At 35.4% G+C, this 12633-nt stretch overlaps 1 protein-coding gene across 3 annotated transcripts in view; it reads right to left on the reverse strand.

The window, feature by feature from the left end:
* Window positions 1–12633, reverse strand: part of CngA (Cyclic nucleotide-gated ion channel subunit A) — a 726729-nt gene that overhangs the window by 676603 nt on the left and 37493 nt on the right. For all 3 annotated transcript variants that reach the window (XM_067128313.1, XM_067128312.1, XM_067128310.1), the window contains exon 2: window positions 2057–2639. The gene's annotated coding sequence lies outside the window, so the exon portion shown is untranslated. The remainder of the gene's footprint in view (window positions 1–2056; window positions 2640–12633) is intronic.

Here is a 12633-nt window from a genome sequence, read left to right on the forward strand (position 1 = left end):
AATTCCAGAACAAAACGTCCTGCCCTTCGAAAAGAGTTAGGGAAAGGTTATTAATCAATAATAAAGTGTATACAAGAAGTCTTTTAATCTATAAGTAAGCTCTTAAAAAGAAATTTAAGGGAAGCTTTTCAACCTGTAACAAACTGTCTTGCTCTTGGGGAAAAATTAATAGAATCTTTTTATTCCAGAACAAATCGTCCTGCCCTTGGGAAAAAAAGTTAAGTAAAGTTTATTAATCAATAACTAAGTGTCGTGCCCATTGGAAAAATTTAAGGGAAGCTGCTTAATCCAAGCAAATTTTTCATGAACTCTGAAAAATTAAAGAGAATATACTCCCTTTGCAAGATTTTAATGGAAACGTTTTAATCTGTAACACCTGCACTTGGGAAAAAATGAATGGAAGCCTTATGATCTATAAGAAATTGTCCTGCCCTTGTGAAAACATTTAAAGGAAGCCTTTTAATCTGTAACAAACATGTCCTGTCCTCGATAAAAAATTAATGAACACATTTTAATCCGTAACATGTTTTCTTGCCCTTGAAAATAATGTAATTATAGCCTTTTCATTCATAACTAATTTTGGTAATAAATTTAGAGGAAGACTTTTAAGTCCTACCCTCGCGGAAAAATTCAAGGAATTGTTCATCGTACAGGAAAATATTTGGAAACGTTTTTAATCTATAACATAACTGTCCTGTCATTAAGAAAAAAATACTGTAAATATGAAGCCTGTTGCTCTCAACCGTACATCAGCATGATTTTGTGAAAACACCAAGTAACCTACAGATTAAAACGCTGATTACGTTCACAAATAGCCTATAACGAAGTCCGGTTTAAAATTTTCCTTTGCAAAGTGTTGAAAAACAAACTGGAAATTATGCTACTTCAGTCGGTGGTAAAGTAAGCAAAACACTGGAATTTACGAAAATGTGTAACAGTTGATTATTATGAAGTGCAAGACCAATCATATTCAACTTCCGAATTTCTCTTTTGGCAAAAATACGAGCACAAAGACTTACAGACAATACATACGCATAACTGTACATTAACTCTGCAAATGCGCCTGCGCACATGCGTACACACATACAGAGCACATAATATATATATATATATATATATATATATATATATATATATATATATATATATATATATATATATATATATATATATATATATGTGTGTGTGTGTGTGTGTGTGTGTGTGTGTTATAGTCTATTTATAGTCTATATACATATATACACTAAATATATATATACATGTGTATATATATATATATATATATATATATATATATATATATATATATATATATATATATATTATATACACAATGAGGTTGCTAGCCTCTTGCCCTTTCCTTAACCCCACCTGACGCAAATCCCCATTCACAGTTGGTTCGACCGGAAGACGGCACGATAAAATTATATAAATTAAAAAAAAAACAGTATTCTGTCTAAACCCATCACCAAACACCGAGCTAAGAAATACAGAGGAATAATAAGGTATAATTCAACCAACTTTCAATTAACCAAACTCTGATATCAGTATCATATCAACACGAACTCAGGACTTCTCAGCCAATAATCCCGCTGTACCTGAGAGAGGCTATCATGAGCATTAGACTTCTAAACATTACAAACAAGTAAAAAATGCGCCGAAATTTCTTTAGAGCAATCGAGTTTTCTGTACAGGGTATAGTGCTGTATGAAACTCTCAGCCATGGCCCATGAAACTCTCAGCCGCGGTCCATGAACCTTTCAGCCACAGCCCGATGGTGGCCTGTGTTGTTGGCCACAGGTGCCAGACGCACGATCATGGATAACTTTAACCTTAAATAAAATAAAAACTACTGAGGCTAGAGGGCTGCAATTTGGTATGTTTGATGATTGGAGAGTGGATGATCAACATACCAATTTGCAGCCCTCTAGCCTCAGTAGTTTTTAAGATCTGAGGGCGGACAGAAAAGTGCGGACGGACAAACAAATAGGCATCTCAACAGTTTTCTTTTACAGAAAACTACTAAACCAGAATAAAACTTTTTAAAACTACATACCTTAGAACGCAGCGTCGAAAGTCCAACCCGGAAGTGGCTGAAATTCAGAGAGATCCGACGAAGATCCACGTGAAAATTCACTTTTTAAAAAGAATTCACTTTCACTACTAAGAATTATTCACTTTCAAGAACGCAGGAAGAGCTGGCGGCTGCCACCACACGCTATTCACAACGAAACACACAAAAAACCAAACGATTGAAGTTTGAGTTTTAATCAAATTTACTCTCACATAATCATGAATGATGTCACACAAATACTGTAGTTAACATTCACAGTCGTCCAGCAACTGATAAAACATACTTATTCATGACCAAAAATAAATTGTCTCATTTCCTTTAGCTATCACATATTCACAAATAACGTAATTACTTATTTCTTAGAAGTTCCTCTTCTCTCGAACACGCAGGCTGCAATCAGTTAAGTAATATACGCAGATAAACACTCGTACTGCACCAAGGAATAAATATTGCTATTTTAGGACATCGATTCCATTCTTAATATCACTTGTTTGATCCAGAGTAGTTTATTTGATTGTATAATTATACGTCATTTGATTATCTCTTTATGCATATGCAATTAAACCTGAAAAGAGAGTTTAACTATAAGTATATATGTAACAAATTCATAGGTGGTGTTACTATAAAGCATGAAATGGCTTAAAGAAAGTTATATGTTTAAATGCAATAAATAAGTAATATATATAATATATATATATATATATATATATATATATATATATATATATATATATATATATATATATATATATATATATATATATATATATATACATACGTATATCTGTATACTGTATTTGCGTTTATGTACATGTATGCATAATAATAATAATATATTCCAATACAAACCATATAACTTATGTCAGACCGAATTTTAAAACTTAGAAGATGCTAAAACATCGTCACTTAAGCAGCTACAGCTTTACAAATCAGTAAACACCAAGAGAATATAACGAATTCGTGAACATAGGAGAGAGAGAGAGAGAGAGAGAGAGAGAGAGAAAAAAAATTTAAGCATACCCAGTACAAAGACCCTTTTTCACTGATATCACAGAGAAAGAATGATAAAATCCTGTCGACTACCAGCCACATCCTGTCCTGCACCAATGATATCGATAAGAGAGAGAGAGAGAGAGAGAGAGAGAGAGAGAGAGAGAGAGAGAGAGAGAGAGAGAGAGAATGCCTGTCATTATTTATAAGAGATACTTATAACCTGAATCTCATTTGCATCCAGAGATCGTCTCATTTCTGCCCCTTGTGGGTTAACGAATCTCAATTTCGGGTTTCCCAAAATGTATATTTATGCCATCAAAATATCATTTATATATATGCACAATAAATCAGTATATATATATATATATATATATATATATATATATATATATATATATATATGCATATATATATATGTATATATATGTATACAGTACATACAGTACATGTATATATTGGAGCAAGATGACCTTGTAATAAGGGAAATTCAACTCACAACTAACTGTCAATCTACTGATTCCATCTGCCTTTTGTATTCGTCCTACCTCCTCTTCGTTGTCATGTTACCACAAAAAGCATTCTATTAGGTGTGAATAGAAATTTTGATTCCTTTATACGAATGTGTGCGCAGTAATAGCAGCAGTTCACAAGAGGGTTCGAGGACTGCAAATCTCCGCCAAGGCTGAGCAATCCGCTACCTACCAACAAAAGGTCCCTTGCCCAGATCTAGATCTTTTCTAAAACCTAGTATCATGTTGCCAGTTACGTAACAAACTTTAGGTGAAATTTTACTGAAGTCAGACAACTTTTTGCGTATTGTCATTGACTAACTCATAATGAAACTACATAAACAAAGCCATCTAAAAAATCTTCTTTGCCAGAGTTAATAAATAAGACTGCATGAAAATGATAGAATATAACCGACATCTACCGAAAACCACAAGTTTAACATAAATTTAGATCTGTTTATAAATATATTATAATTTGCAAAGCGCGTCGTTATCACACTTGACTGACCGATCGGGCTGAAAATATTCCAAACGGTTAAGATCAGAATGTGAAAAAGGAAATGAAGAAAAACGCAAAAGATCTATTCTCTTTGTTATTCTGCGCCTTCCGGCTGAATGTATGCTCATTATGCCTCAGTTTACACAATGGGGCCACTGAATACGCATAAACTTCTAGTGTTTATTGCAGGGGTTTTCAGATCTCATGACTTTCATGGTTGTATATATATATATATATATATATATATATATATATATATATATATATATATATATATATATATATGTGTGTGTGTGTATGTATATGTATATATACAGTATATATATTGTATGTATATGTATATATAAACGGTGTATATATATATACCCATATATATATGTATATATATTGGGTTTCTCAAGGTGTTATATATCATTTATTTTTACATCTACCTGCATTGTGTTAGGAGTTTTTTTTCATGCGTTGTGGGATTCCAGCATAGTTTTATGTTACTGATTATGTTCATTGTTTTGTTAGGAATTCTGTGTGAAATGTAAATTGATGCTTTTTATGACTATTCATATAATGTCAAAGGGTTAAAACCAAAAAGTACTTTCATATGGAAAGTATTCCATTCACGGCTACTTAAATAAAAAACGCTTACAATCAATTAAGTAGGTGTTCGCCCTTGTCTGTGCGTTTGTCAGTTCCCAAGATTTCTCTAAGAGATGGATTTTTATGACATTCTATGAAGAGGTAGGTTTTAGAACGAGGAAAAATGTATAAGCGTTCAGGTGAAACAAGACGGGGAATAATAATTGTTTCCTTTGCAAAACAAGTTACAGATGGTTGACGATAGGATTTTGTTGATAGGTGGAATATGGACCATGGAAGAATTAGTTAAAACTTGAAAATGATTCCTGGTACAAGATTCTCCCCACTTTCCTTAATAGTTTCGTACGTTTCAGTTGGCTAACTAAGCAGGGTGTTCATAAACTCACGGACGACAAATGCAAGAACTAATTCGTAACTATACTTGAAAAACTAAAAAAAAAAAAATAGCAAAAGAAGGATGAGGTAAAGGATGTAAACAACCATCCTGCAGATCAGGTCAGTGTGGAAACTCAAACGATACATTCGAAAATATGAAAACTGATAAAGCTCGAGTCTTTTGAAGAAATTCTTCTTACAATCATTAAAACGGAATTATCAGGAAATATGTTTCAAACACTTAAAATAGGAATTGAATTAATTACAGAATTCAGGCCAAAGGCCAAGCACTGGGACTTATGAGGTCATTCAGCGCTGAAACGGAAATTGACACTAAAGGTCTGAAAGATGTAACAGGAGGAAAAACTCGCAGTTGCACTATGGATCAATTATTAGGAGAGGGTTGACAGTAAGACAGAAGAAAGAGAATATGAAAGGAGGTACAGTAAAAGGAATGAAAGGGGTTACAGCTAGGGGCCGAAGGCGAGATGCAAAGAGCCATAAGTAATGCCTACAGCACCGCATGAGGCGCACTGACGGCACTACCCCATTACGGGGCACACTTACAATAAGACACCATCTTTATTTTATTATCCCGAGCTTGTGTCCGGGACGAGTACATAGATTAAACTCTAATATGAAATTTGCTTTTACACTGTATCAATCTTAAGCATTAAGTTACATTTCTTAACACAAAATTCACAACAAATAGCCTCGAAAACCCCACAAAACAGTAAACACAATTAATAACATATAACAATTCGAATATTGGATAGTTTATTAACAGAAAACCAAGACACGGCTTCTCAAGTATCATAAAAACACAAATATACAAAAAATGATGACGTATGATGACATATAACAACTTGAAAAACTCACAACATATACAGTCATACTAGTCGAGAGATCTCGAAAACCGAATGATATCTAGTCGCAAAATTTGCGCATCAACACGCAAATCTTATATGCATCTAAAAGTTCATAATGAATAAATAAATAAATAAATAGATACATAAAAAAAATAAATATATATGAATAAATAGGCATAAATCAATCAAAATAAATAAAAAACAAATAAAACTCCGTAACGTAATAGCCTATGCCATGCAAAAACCACAGTAAGTGCATGCTATCTTTCCCTTCTTTTTTAGGGGCAATGGACCGTTTCCAAGGTTCAAAGCAAGCTAAGACGTAGCCATCGGAACCTTTTGATCTCAAGTGACAAGCGAGGCCTCGACTTTCACATGCAAATGTCATTATGGAGAGGAAAAATGCCCATCAACCGAAGTCGTCGTTTTTAAAGCACGCCGGGGTTGTGTAATGGGACAGATGAGAGCGACGATACGTCGTTCTCCCCTTCATTAAAATCTAAATGAAGGTCGGCAGGTGACGGTGCAAAAACTACTACTACGGTATGGAGTGTTCGTTCATTCATTAATATCTAAATGAAAATCGACGGTCATCAAGCTGCTACTACTACTATTTGGAATTGACAGAACGTACATTCATAAAGACGGGCACAAAAAGCTAATAGTGAATACGATGGACATGAAAAAATTTTCACACTTCGTCACTTTTTCATAAGTTGTATTTCAATAGCGTTCTTTCACATTCACAATTGATCCCTGATCCCCTTTTCCTGCCGAGAGAGAGCAACCAGATTCGCTGATCAACAGCACCAATATGCAGTAAATGTGCCTCGCTGTCGAACTTCTCAGTTCCAGAGGTCCTTTAGCCCTCACACCGTTGGCCAGTGGGACAGCCTCCCTGAGGATGTCGTGTAATTGGAACTTCAAAAGTTCAAGCGAAGATGAAATGCATTACTACCCTAATGCTATTCTCCTTGCATTGTAATACATCTTTATGTATTTATTAATTCATATTTTTCTTTTTAATAATTGAGATCTCTTCTTTCTGTATTTCCCTTTACCTTCTTTTACTTCCCAATGAGCACCATAATATTCTTTGGAAGCTTGAATTTCAAGTCAATGGCCCCTGTGGGTTTGTTTGTTCCATATGAATAAGGTTCATCTTCTTAATATTAATAATGATTATGACAATAATAATAATGATAATAATTAATAGTAATTACGATATGATATACAATAAATGGGTCGGACGTTGCATCATTAAAGGAAGATAATCCTGCTCATGACACTATGATTACAACATGTACTATAAGTGGTTACACACAGTAAGATTTAACAGTCCGCCGATGTTTGAATTGACGTGCATTATTTTAATGATAACAACGTCGTCATTACAGAATGAAAATGAGGCGAGACATCAGAGCATCAAACTCCAACTGCCAAATATCTGCCAAACACAGAATAACGAATGTAGTATAAGCTAAGTTGAACCGAAAGGAATATTGGGAGTAAAAGGTTACAAAGGTGTAACAGGAGGAAAACCTCGCAGCTGCACTATGAATCAACTGTTAGGAGAAGGTAGAAAGTAAGATGTAAGAAAGAGAATATGAAAGGAGGTACAGTAAAAGGAACGAAAGGGGTTGCATCTAGGGGCCGAAGGCACGCTGCACAAGACAAGATCACCACCTGACATCTACGTAAGGCAACGGATTCCAAAGTAAGGTCATCTACTTCGTCGAGGCAATGGAACCCAATGCAGGGTCAGACATATAGGACACGGACAACAAAGCGGATCACCAGGATACTTACGGGCACAGTGAAATCGAAAGGGTCTTTCATATGGAAAATATTCCACTTATTGACACTTACACGAAAACACTAATAATGACAACTATCCAACTGCCTAATATCCTCCTCTCCCTTAACAAATCTCAGACCTCACATCCCAAATGATAAGAACTGACGTTTGAGTCGACATTTCTCTTTAGAAGGCTAACTGTGAAAGATGATCTCTCCACCCTTTTCTGTCCTGTACTCACTCTGCCTAAATTCCTACTATCAAGTCTAGGTCTTCTATCCCCTTCTTCCATGATTTTCTCGAATAAAATATAGAATTTAGGCTAACGGCCTAGCGCTCGTTACCTTTGAGGTCATTCAGCGCTGAAAGGGAAATTGACAGTAAGAAGATCTGAAATATGTAACAGAAGGAAAACCTTGCAGTTGCACTGTGAAGCAATTGTTAGAGAGGGTGGAACTACGACTATGAACGGATGTACAGTCAAAGGAATGAAAGAGGCAGCAGCTAGTGGCCGAAGGGACGCTGCGAAGACCCTCAAGTAAAGCCTACAGTGCACTACATGAGGTGCACTGACGGCACTACCCCGCTACGGGGTCCATGATTTTCTAAGCCTTCCTACAGGTCTTCGCCCTGCTACTTCCACGTCTACCGCATTCCTGAACGACTGTCCCTCGTTCCTTTCCACGCTTCCGGCTGCAAAAAAAACACAAACCTTTTTCCCATTCAGAGGAAGTGGCGCCAGGAAGGTCGGGCAGCTTCCCGTTCTCGGTCATTTTTTCCCCTAACGCCATTCAGCAGTCTAAAAATGGATATTAGGAACCTCGCCATGACTAAAAGTAAAGAACTGAAACGGCTAGCCTAGAAATGAATCTATAAAAAAAATAAAACACCGAAAAGACAGGGCAAGGATAATGGTGGTTTCCTAACAAGCAAACAAGTATTTGTCAATAGAAGATAATATACCTTTACAACCATCACCTAAAATCAGCGTAGTACTTGACTCATAAGTATGAAATTCACTAACCACCATGATGCACACAAATATACCAATAATACACGTGGAACACATTCCATGGAGGCTGAGTGATCATTCGCAAATGAATATATAATTCAAAAGAAATGGCAGTCAGTAAACCGTTCGCATTAGCATGTTCAGTATCACTCTTCGGTGCTGCTTTGGCTTCTTATCTACGCGTCACCTACTCCGAGGTGCCAGTACTAAACACAGCGGAAGCTCCTTGGGACGCCGTGTTTAGTACTAGCCCCTCGGGGATCAAAGTATTATATACTGTACACCCATTTCTATGATAAACGATATATATAAACGATATAGGCCAAAGTAGCTCCCACTATTCTGGTTTACATCAGCAGAGGTATATGTTTATCAATTATTCTGTTCTCTCTCCTCACACATACTTGTACGTCCGCACCAACATGCGTACGCACGCACACACACACACACAGACGCTTGTCTTGTTTTTCTTTGGGGCAAGCCTTCTCAGGGGAAACGTCTTGATGTGTTTTCTCAGCAGGACTTTCTGGGTTGGGCTTTTTGTGCCCATTCTCAGCTGAGCTGACTGATGGGGACAGACCTGGACTGAACCATGGACCATACATACATACATACATATATATATACATATATATATATATATATATATATATATATATATATATATATATATATATATATATATATAAAATATATATAAATAATTCATATACACATATATACATACACACACACACACATATATATATATATATATATATATATATATATATATATACTGCATTGTGTATGAATTTATAAAAATTAAATCCCAAATATACAAGTATACAGATATTTTCAAGTATAATTCAGCCTCATATAGCCATCTACCCCCGTTAAATAATAAAGAAGAACTCCTCTTTTGACTAACACAAAAACATGAAACAGCCAATATATGATGAATGAGCAGCAGAACAGAGGAGTTTCTTAACACTGACTTATAATAAATCTTGCCACCGGATAGCACGCTATCTCTCCCTCTCCTCTCTCTCTCTGGAAGCATGTTCAGTCATTTTATTTTCTTTCACTCTTGTAAGAAAATAATCTGTCTAGCAATTTTAATTTGTGATAATTCTAGTCGATTTGTCATTTAGGCCTATGAGTATCTACATCACGCGTAATTAAGCACGAATGTACGAGTATCTGCATACATGCAATACATGCACTTGGTTAGTAGGAATATGATAGAACAGAACAGAATATAGAATTTAGGCCAAAAGTCAAGCGCTGGGGCCTATGAGGTCATCCACAACTGAAACGGAAACTGACAGTAAAAAGGTTTGAAAGGTGCAACTGGAGGAATACCTCGCAGTTGCACTATGAATCTATTGTTAGGAGAAGGTGGAAATTAGGCTGGAAGTAAGAGAATATGAGGTACAGTAAAAGGAATGGAAGGAGTTGCAGCTAGGGGCCGAAGGAACGCTGCAAAGACCCTCAAGTGAGGCCTACAGTGCACCGCATGAGGTGCACTGAAGATATTACCCCCCTCCCCTACGGAGCTTGGTTAATTTGGTATGATCACGGTCTGGGCAGTGCGGGTTTGATTGTCATTGCAATAAGGTGATACATGGAATAAGAGGCCTGATGTGGACCTCTGGACTATCTAAACCAACAGAGACGAGTTCATGAATGTATATGGAAAAGGATGTGAGAATGTAGCTACTTTGGCTTGTTATCTACGCGTCACGTACTCCAAGGCACTAGTACTAAACACCGTATGGTAAATGAAGATAACGTTTTTTAATACAATTTGTCGACCACACAATATAGAAATGGGTGTATTATACTTTGATCCCTGAGGGGCTAGTACTAAACACGGTGTCCCAAGGAGCTTCCGCCAAGTTTAGTACTAGCACCTCGGGGAAGGTGACGCGTAAAAAACAAGCCAAAGTAGCACCGTAAAAATTATGACAATATCAAATTCATAAAAATTATGACAACATCAAATGCAAAGTAAAACAGAAATTAGTGATGATTATGGTACTATAGACAGGGTTGTCTGTAATCTAAAATTCATAAACGGAGTAAAAAAAAAAAAAAAAAAGCGGGGGCGGGGGCTTGCTCCACCAGAATGAGTGCTCATGCTTAATAATAATAATAATAATGTAATAATAATAAAAACAATAATAACCGCCTTTCGTTCCATCTACAGCTGACCTACAAATCTGACACCAGTTCACCAAATCAAGTCCCCGTAATGAATATAATTTACCATAAACACTTAAATATAAAACATCCAGTGACGGAGCGCCATAATAAGTTTCCGGCCACAGTTATTTAATAATTTACAATACCGGTATGCAGTTAAAACATTTTGACTCCATTGATGCAAATTGGGAGGGAAATATTTGGTCTGAAGGAGTTTATTCACATAAAGAACAAAAGTTTCGGACAGCTGATGAATTACAATAAGGTTACATGATTTTGTTATTCAATAAAACTATACATTGTATTAGAGATTTCTCCCTGATTACCTGTTGTGACATAATACTGTTTTTATACGGATTCAAAGGTCAGAAGTTCACGAGACCTATCTTCAGCACAATGTTTTCATTCCAGTTTGTTGTAACTGCATTGTTATTAGACAACAATGCAGTCACAGAAAATCGTCATTATTTTTACACGGCTACCATTGCCGCATCTTTATTTATTCACCTTGAAAAATATCCATACATATTGTAATTCACAAAAATTGATAGTTGCATTCTATCACTGGCAAAAAGCAGCACTGGTAACTTTCGTAGTAAATCTGTAATTTCATATTTTGTTAATCCGCAACCACGGTGCATTCATCATTTTCGTCCGCCACTGACACTCATCACGTATAACAACGGTGTGATGAAATACGTCCCTTATCAAACTATGGACCTAACGGTTATGACGATATGACCAACTGACGAATTTTTGTGCGACCAAACCACGGAGGGAGATGCAGATTAGGCAACTAAACAAAATCATGGACGACACTATATATATATATATATATATATATATATATATATATATATATATATATATATATATATATTATATATATTTATGTGTATGTGTGTGTGTGTGTAATTTTGTGGACGTCGAATAATACAACATATTCCTATCCTTAAAAGCAATAACGTATTTGCAACAAAGATGACACACACATATATATACATCACAAACATACATATATATATATATATATATATATATATATATATATATATGTATGTATGTAGCATGTATCTATCAAGAAACGAATCACTCTCACTCTAACATACATTTTACAATGCATCAAAGGACTGAAAAAATTATAATAAAAAAATTGTACAATACAAAAGCATGAAATGCATCCTCAATCAAATTCAAAATAGTATCATTTGATACATTTTACCATGTATCAAATGACTGAAAAATTATAAGAAAAAAATTGTACAACAAAAAAGCATGAAATACATCCTCACACTCGAAATAGTATGCGCATCGAAGAGTAATCATGCAAATCATATTTTCGGGTATGATCCTGCATATTCATGGCGTATTTAACAATAAGGGGACTGGGTGACGTGAGAGAGAGAGAGAGAGAGAGAGAGAGAGAGAGAGAGAGAGAGAGAGAGAGAGAGAGAGAGAGACTTAATGCATCATCATCATATAGTCTACTGAACACAATGACATGAAAATCTAATCTATCTGGGTATAAAGTTTATCATTACCATCATGCAAAGACGAACAAATAAGCTAAATGGAAAATGCCTTCACAATGTCAAATAACTATATCTGAAAATATTTACAATACAAAAACCCTCGGACTATATGAACATTTCAAACGATAAGAATTTACACCTCGAAAACCACTTCAAGAGATCTCTAACACAAAACTTAACCTTCAATACTG

Source organism: Macrobrachium rosenbergii, chromosome 26 (assembly GCF_040412425.1).
Source record: "Macrobrachium rosenbergii isolate ZJJX-2024 chromosome 26, ASM4041242v1, whole genome shotgun sequence".
Taxonomy (NCBI): Eukaryota; Metazoa; Arthropoda; class Malacostraca; order Decapoda; family Palaemonidae; genus Macrobrachium; species Macrobrachium rosenbergii.